Source organism: Rhinopithecus bieti, unplaced genomic scaffold (assembly GCF_001698545.2).
Source record: "Rhinopithecus bieti isolate Rb0 unplaced genomic scaffold, ASM169854v2 scaffold_33488, whole genome shotgun sequence".
Lineage (NCBI taxonomy): Eukaryota > Metazoa > Chordata > Mammalia > Primates > Cercopithecidae > Rhinopithecus > Rhinopithecus bieti.
In genome coordinates, this window is record NW_016814122.1 from 75,220 (window position 1) to 83,751 (window position 8,532).

Genomic DNA, 8,532 nt, shown 5'->3' on the forward strand with positions numbered 1-8,532 from the left:
CCAGAAAGGCACAGTGGTGAGTAGACAGGTGGCCTCCCTGAAGGGAGAGCAGGAACCAGACCAGGCTAACAGAGGCTTCTTGATATCATCTTCCACCTTCAGAAAAGATGAAGCGTTGGTTTAAGTGGCTGAGAAAAACCTGGGTCTGTTCTCCTGGGTGATCCCTCCCAGGCCCTCCCCATTTCGGAGCCTCTTCCCCAAATAAGGAACATGTTTTATGTGTTTCCCTCCAATGCTACCCCTGGCTGTGCAGCCTGTCCCAACCTCCACCCTCCTTCACCACACCACAGAGCCAGCCCAGGCCCTGCTACAGCGCATGGGGGCTCAGAACTGAGGCTGGTAATGAGGGGTCTGCACCTTCACTCAGGGACTGCTCCTCCCTCTCATAGAAGGGTCTAGAGGACCTGGAGGAGCCCTGTCCAAAGAGAGGTCTCTGGATCCATGTTCCCTGGCCTTGGGTGGGCTTGCAGGCAAACCTCCTTCTTTCCCCTTTGCTCTCAGCCTCTCCTCACCCTGGGAGCTGCACCCATAGCTCTGAATGGGACTGCCCCTGCCCCGCCCCATTCATTCCCAGCCAAGCTCAGTGGCAACCATGGACCTCTAGCAGCAGCTCAGCCTCCCTGTCTGAGTCCACTCTGCTCCAGGCTGGGCCATCAGCTGGCTCAGGATCTGGAGTGTGAAGGAGGCAGAATGGCAGGGGCATCACCCTAGGGCCAAACAAGGAATCCTATGGGTCCAAGGGGCCTGGCCTTTTCCTAAACCTCACCCTGAACATGCTCTACTTTTCACCTTCCACCTTAACTGCTGGAACCCAAGCTGCTTTCTCTGGGAATGCAGCCTTAGGAACTGGGTGGGCCAAGGTCCTTACAGCCCCCTTGTCTGGGGATTCTCCCAGATCACTCTCTTCTTAGCCTTCTCCAGGGACACCCTTTCCCTTGACATCCTAGGTGAAACAGCCATGCTGCTCCTCTCCTACTGTACGGACTGCCCATGCCTGAGTTCCTACTGCCTGCAGGCCACACACCACTACCTTTCCCGAATAGGAACCTGCTCTGAAACAGGCCTGAATTGGCTAAACCCTCTCAAGCTCAACAGGGCTTGAGCCTTGGTATGGGTCCCTCCCTTTCTCTCTGGTTCTGACAGTGAGAATCCATCAGAATTCAGGGCTGAGCTACCCAGGTCATTGCCAATAGGTGACACTAGGTCTCATTCATCTGTCTCATGTCAGGATGAGAAGGTTCCTGCCATGGGGAGATGTGGGACTCTGGGTATTCTCCTTCTGCATCCTTCCATCTCATTCACCTGCTCCTTGCTCCCCTCCCAATATTGCCCACAGTACCTGTCACTCTAAAGGACTCTCCTCAGATGCCAGGGAGGATAAAGCAGAGAATGATGAGGAGGAGGCTCCAGGCACTGAAGGTGGTGGCCATGGTTTTGGGTTGGGTTGTGCCTGGGGCCCGAGAGTGTGGTTCTGAAATGGAAACACAGAAGTGACAAGCCTTGTCCAGGCCCCAAATCTTAGGAGATGCCCCCTCAGCTCCTGTCCTCCACAGCTCATCCTGGAAGAGCTTTTGTCCCCCTCTGCTGTGGAGAAGCCACTGTGACAGTTTCTGGGGTAGGAAGGGAGAGGGAGGATTCCCTGTCCTCAGGGAGCTCACACAGCTGCTGAGGGAAGCAAGGTGACAGCACAGCCCACCATCCGGCTCTGGAGGAAGAGGAGGTGATGCCCCAGGGCCAGGGAGGGGAGAGTCTTGGGGCTGGCCTTTGAGGTAGTTTCGATGGATGTACACAAACAGATGAAGGGAGAGGAAAGGAAAAGTGATTCTAGGAGGAAGGAACACTAACGAAAAAGGTCTAGAAACACTATGACACCCACAGATTCAAGGCTGGTGAGAAACGCACAGTGGGTGGAGCACAGGCAGGTGCAGGAAGGAAGAAGGGAGAGGAGGATGAGAGAGCACAGGCACATCAGCACCCCCAAAAGGAGTCCCCTATGAGGGGGTCATGTTCACACTCACTCAAACACTCACAAGCACATGCACTCACACACACTCACACACCGGGCTAAGATCTGAACTCAAGAGAGCTTCCTTTTTTGGCCTCTCACTTACTTGTTGGATCCAGCATTTTTTCCCAGTATATCAAAAATTCTTCAAGCCACATCTTACAATCCCCCATTGAAATCTTGTGGAAGAACATGGTCACCTCCGTGTTCTTCTCCCACTTATCTTTCATCTTCTTGGCTCCAGGATGAAGCACTGCCCACTTTCTGTTGTTTGAGTCAAACAGGAAGAAAGTCTGTCCATTGAAGAGGAACTGCTAAGATCCTCTGTTGTGTCCATAGGCTTCATTGTCACAAGACATCTGGGCCTGCAGAATGAGGGGCTCTGCCCCATTGGAAAGAGATCAGCTCTGATCTTGACAAATCCTGAGCCCCACCCTGCTTCCTTTCCTGGCTTCTGGACTTGCTCTCTCTGCTGCATCCTGCCCATGCTTCTCAGCCTCTTGTGTGACACAAACTTCTGATTTATTTGTTACATGAAACCAATAAATGCCTCTAAGTTACTACTGTGTCTGCTCCCTGCTGTCCTGGACTATCTGAAACTTACCAATGTGTATTAAATTCTCCACTTGAATGTCAGGCAGTTGCCCATTGAGGAAATCCACCACGTCTCCTAGTGTTTCAGTTTGTTTTTCCAGGTTTTTGTGACATTGACTTTCTTCCCCAGAGAAACAAAGGCTTTGGCCTTGTGGTTAACACAGTCATAGTGAAGAAAAGGCCTTTCATCCACCAGGCCTTGAACTTCACACTATCGTGGTTCAGGTCTGAACTTATGAGTGATGTTGAAGTCATAGCAAAGACAGTGTGTGTCTGTGGAAGCAAAACACAGGAGAGGATTGGTGTGGAGGGAAGTGGAACCTGAGACCCCTCCTCCCCCTTATGGTGACTGCAAGTGAAGGCCTCTGAGGGGCTGGGCTGGTAGAGCAAGATGTGCCCCAGCCAGGGCTGTCATGTCAACTAGTTAAAGACTAGAGCGTCTCCCTTGCTTGAGTATATGGAGGAGAAAGTTCCTGCAGCCATGAAACCACATGTCCCCTCCAGACATGTCCCACCTGCCCTGTGCCAACATCAGTCAGCACATGATCTTGTCGGGGAGGTGCCAGGCCTGTTGTGGCAGGAAAAGGCCTGGATGAGGAGGACCCTCAGCAGCAGCCCACGTGGACTGCAGGAGATGGGAGAGGGTGTGGGAGCTGTCCTCGCATGCTCCGGCGCAGTGGTGGTGGCAGGGGGGGTGGTGAGGGCAGAATTCAGTTTAGATACACAAGTGATTAATGTCATGGGTCACATGATTTAATATGTTGGCAAAGCCCTGGCAATGACACCCATCTGCTTTGAGGATGCATTCCTGGAACCTTGGAAAGGGATGGTTCACAGGGCAAGAAGTGGAAAATCCAGAGCTTCTAAGTCAGGGTGTAGAGGAAAGAGCAAAAGGGCTCAGAGAAGCGCTCATGCCAGAGTGGCTGCAGCATGAAAACCCAGAACGATGTCCACTCTCTGTGCTCATGGGAAGCGTGGAGGACTTCTGTTTACCCAGAATATAAAGAAGGCCCCAGGAGAAGGCAGCAGACTGTCAAGAAGCCCAGGGATGCCTGTTGCTGAAGGCCGGGGTCAGGGGTAGGAAATGCTGTTCCTGAAATGGGCTCCCAGTAGTAATGGGGATGGAAAATCCTGAAATAAGAGATCTCAATTGGAGGCCATCAACTGTCAAGAGGAAGGAGGGTGCAATGATGGAAATAATTAAAGAAGTCACAATGCCAGCTGGGGACCTCAGCCATAGGAAGGTGTGCTCATGGCTCATAGAACTAAGGGGTCAAGGATCCAAAAGAGATGGAAACTCAACCCGAATACTGCTAGATTTAAATAATTACAACAAATACAGACAAAACGCAAGGATGGATGACCTGGATGCTGAAATGAGTCACCCCAGGAAATAATTGAGCTCCTTTGCCCAGCTTTGAGAACTGAGCCACACCTCAGACCCAGAGTCCATTACTAGAAGGAGAGTCCAGAGGCCCTGATGGGCCCCTTCAATTCCACAGCAACTGCAATGACTCCTTCAGACTCCCCCACAGAGCCAGATGGGCATTCACTCTGGTAAGTGTACACCATGAAACAGTAAATACCCAGACACTCCTGGTGGACACAGTGTGTAGCCTCCTTCCAGAGATCTGAAGCATTAACTTGCTTCCCTGATACTCATGAGGTGCATTTGGGGCAAAGTAAAGGATGGACACCTGTGTCAGGTCCAGCTTAGGGGGATATGCTGGGTTCATAGACTCATTTGATGGTATTTTCACATTTCCTGGATTTGTGCCGGGAATGGATAGTGTTTGTAGTTAATGTAGTAACTATTGTAGGTTGTGCTGGTCATATGACCTTCCCTGTCACTACTCAACTCTGCTCTTGTAGCTGGGAGGCAGCCATACACACTCTGTGATGAGGGACTGGACCTACTTATATGGCTATTTGACCCTGGAGTCCCTAAGATCCCAGAAGCATGTGTGGTTGGAAAAGGTGCTATGTGGATTTCATGGCAATTGTCAACTGTGGAATCACAACAGGGTCCCCTAGTGCTCAGAAGCAAAGGTGTGCCACTCACAGCAGCAAAATCGCCTCATTTAAAAGAGGTTCCAGGTGTAGTCCTGGGCCCTGGTGGAGATGGGCCTCCAGCTATGGGAGGGTAGTGACCACACAGCCTCAGAGCTGCCCATCACAGGGTGTGCTCCTCACCCTCTACATCATTAGGAAGATAGGCCCAGCAGTGAGAAGACACAGGTGGGTCTCCTGGGATGGGCCGGAGCAGGGCCACAGGGAACTAAGAAACTGCACAAGCAGTTGGCCCCGATCCCCTGGACAACATGTGGGTGCACCCCTCACCCTCAGCTCACACCTGAGGCTTCAGGGAGGGTCCCTGATCACCCTGAGGGACCGATGATGCCACCTAGCAGCAAAGGAGGGGAGCATTGACCCCGAACCATAGAACCTCCACTCACATCCATCACATCCACACCACTCAGAAGCCACAGGCAGGGTCGGACACACCTGTGACTCTTCAACTTACACCACTTGGAGATGACACCCTAGGGAGTGGGGCAGCAATTGCCAGGACACAGCATGTGCCCTCATCTGGGGTCAGCAACCTAGGATGGTGTCCATATCTGGTCTCCCTTTTATCTGCAGGTTGCCATTGCCTGCTGTTGCTCTACAAAGGGACAGGACTTGACACACAGAGTACCCATGGCCAGCAAGGACCAAAGTGCCTTCAGCCTTTCCTTTCTAGAAAGGGTTTGCTGACTCCTGTCTGCGTAGTGACTATTCTATATGACCCTGGCTCCCCAGTAGGAAGAACAGGTGGGTCTGGGTCCCAAGGGAAGTAGTGGGCGCCTCTACTCATGGGCGCTCCCAGGGTCATCCTGGGGGAAATGGTCCTTCCCATGCCCCCTGCACTAAGTTCTGTGGAAAGCATGGGGTGTGTTTGCTGGGGTGTGTCCTCAGGCAAAAGGGGAGAAGGTGCTAGTTGGTGGGGGAGGTGCTAAGGACCCCTTCATGGATGGGGAGGTGAGGGAAGCCTGTGTGGTGATGGGGCTGGGCTGAGATGGGGGGGGTGAAAGGATGGGACCTGGGTAGTGGAAGTGAAAGGTGAAGAAGTGGTGAATGGTGGGAAGTGTCTGATGAGCCTCTTGGGTGGGGGTGAGTGCCTGCAGCAAAGCGCAGGGGAAGTTCCAGGGCGGAGCCCTGGGAGTGCTGGAGGGTTTCTGTGGTGGAGAGCAGATGAGAGCAGAGCAGGCCTGCGGCTGGTGGGTGAGTCTGTGATCGCTTTCCTGTAGAGTCCCCCTTCACCCCTGTCCTGATCCCAGCTAGGGTTTCGGGAGCTCTGGTTTCTCCTTCCCGAGGGCTAGTGGGGCTGCGGAGCTGCACCAGGGATCCCCGCTCCACCTTGTCTTCTGCGACCCTTTGGCCCCTCCACCCTCCTGTGGTTCCTTTTCCGCCCTCTTTAAAAACCCTCCTTGTCTGCAGTGCAAGCTGCAGCCGCAGGACGCGGACCCAGCGTAAAGGAGCCGCAGCGGGGAACTCAGCGGGGGCGATGTTCGGGGAGATCGAAACCCGCTGCAATCCACAGCCCCCCAGGTTTGGCACCAGCCCCGGACTAGGCTCCATCCCGGAACTGACCGGCCCGCCCTGACCCGGACCAGCAGGACAGCAGTAGCAGAAGCGGGAAGTATGGAAGGAAGGCGGGGCAGGCGGCCGCTGCCAATGGGGACCTGGGGCGCAGGAGACCGGAGTTGGGGTCGAGGCGGACATGGGCGGAGGAATCGCCTGGTGCCTCCCACTCAGGCTAGTAAATTGAACTGCTCCGCCCCGCCCCATGCTGCGATCCAAGGGGCGTGATCCGACGACTGTCCTTGTTTGGGGGTGCTCCACCCCGCCCCGCCCCCGGGTCGTCACCTGACAGCGGCCCAGGCGGGCGAACCCTCCCCTCCACCCCGCCCCCGCGGCTTGGTGGCGGCGTCCCCGTTCCCCCCGCGGGGCAGGACATGGTTCCTTCCATGACTGCCTCATTTAATTTTTCAGCATAGCATTTATCATTACCCCAGTGTAAACACTTATGCACAGGAAGGTGAAGAAACTTAACAGGAATATTCCGTGGCGGCCAGTCACCGCCTGCGCCAGCGACACCCGCCCTCCCTCTGCCTGCGTCGCAGAGTTCCCCCTACCCCGCCGCCCCCGCTCTGTCCGGGGCGCAGCCGCTTCCCCAGTCCGCAGCAGACCTTCTTTGCCTCTCCACTAAAAGCATAAGGAGGTCTTTGAGTATATTCTATGACTTTTGGGAAAAAAAGAAAAGAAAGGCCTAGGTGGCCTACCGTGATCAATCATCATGTGATTAATTGTGTTTCCACGTACAGCAGAAGCCGAGGGTGGGGGTCTACGCATGGGTGGAGCTCACTTTGCTGCACACCCATCTGTGTCCAACCACACCCAAATCTATGGCTGCATCCGCACCTCTGCTCAGTCCCTGGATGGTCTCTGCAGCCATCCTCAAAGGGGCATCCAGAGTGCATCCTCATCTCAGTCACCATGGAACCATCTAGATCTATGGACAGAAGCCAGAGGAAGGCGAGGAGCCCAGTGGCCCCTGGCTGCAAGGGAGGGCTTAGCCTGGGGTGAGGAGTGAGCAGAGCTCCTGAGCCCACTCTGCCCCCAGCCACTCAGCCCGTTCCCCATTGAATGAGTCTTCATGTGGGGAGAACCTGCACCTGGTGACCAGCAATCCCTAGGGTCCTGAAGCTGTGGAAAAGAGGAGGAAAAGAGACAAGCCCAGGGCCTGTCTCTGCTTTCAGGACAGGGTCATGGGAGGGCAGCCACCTCTGTGACTGAGCAGGGACACAGGAGCCTAGAAGGTTCTGGCCTGATGCACTAGAGCCACTGTCCAGGAGGGGCCACGTGGAGAGTGGTCTACGGGACAACAGACACAGAGGGGTGAGCTGTTCTCAGACTTGGGAGGGGCACAGCTTGGTGGGTCTGGGCATCTGTGTGTGAAAAGAGCCTCCCATGCATAGGGCTGGGGACAAGCAATCCGGGTTAGTCCTGGGAGGAGGCCACTGGGAAGACCCTGGCAGCACCACCCCTGAGGCTGGGTGACCTGGGTCAGTGACTGGGGAAACAGGAGGAAGGCAGAAGAAGGCTGGCAGGAGATCTTCGAGCAGGACAGCCAGGTGAGAGCCTAATTGGGGGCTGGGGCCAAACCTGGGGGGCTGTGGACTGCAGCGGGTTTCCATCTGTGCGAACATCGCCCCTGCTGAGTTCCCCGCTGCAAACATCGCCCCCGCTGAGTTCCCAGATGCAAACATCGCTCCTGCTGAGTTCCCCTATGCAAACATCGCCCCGGCTGAGTTCCCCGCTGCGGCTCTTTTATGCTGGGTCCTCTTCCTGTGGCTGCAGCTTGCCCTACAGAACAGGAGGGTTTTTAAAGGGGCCTCTATGCACACCTGGGCTCTCCTGCCTCACCCCTGATGCCCGCATTTGGCCACCAGACTCAGACCAGCCCAGAATGGGGATAGAAGTGGCCCAAAAGTGACTGTAATGGCAGGGATCTAGAGATCATGCATTCAGACATGGAAGTCAGCGGATACTGTGGCTGAATATTCCTGTGCAAGGTTCTTCAGCTTTCTGGGCATGGATGTCCACATGTGGAGAAATGACAAATGCTATGAACACAGATGAAATGAGCAGATTCTACAAGGAACCTTGTCCTTGCACATGCTAAGCACCCAGGGCAGGTCTCCTATTTCAGTTGTGAGCCCTGCTGCCCTCCTGAAGTCAGCAAATGCCAGGCCCACCCTGAGGAGAGCTGGAGCTCTGAGCCCAGGCCGTGGCCTCTTCATGGCCCTGGGGGTGCTGTGAGGGGGTGGAAATGAAAGTAAGACCCACCATCAGGACTCAGGTGTGTTTTGAGACCCACAGAGGATGAT

At 54.8% G+C, this 8,532-nt stretch overlaps 1 pseudogene; it reads right to left on the reverse strand.

The window, feature by feature from the left end:
- Positions 1-1,361: 1,361 nt before the first annotated feature.
- Positions 1,362-7,911, reverse strand: LOC108513963 (NKG2D ligand 1-like; annotated as a pseudogene).
- Between the last annotated feature and the right edge of the window lie 621 nt (positions 7,912-8,532).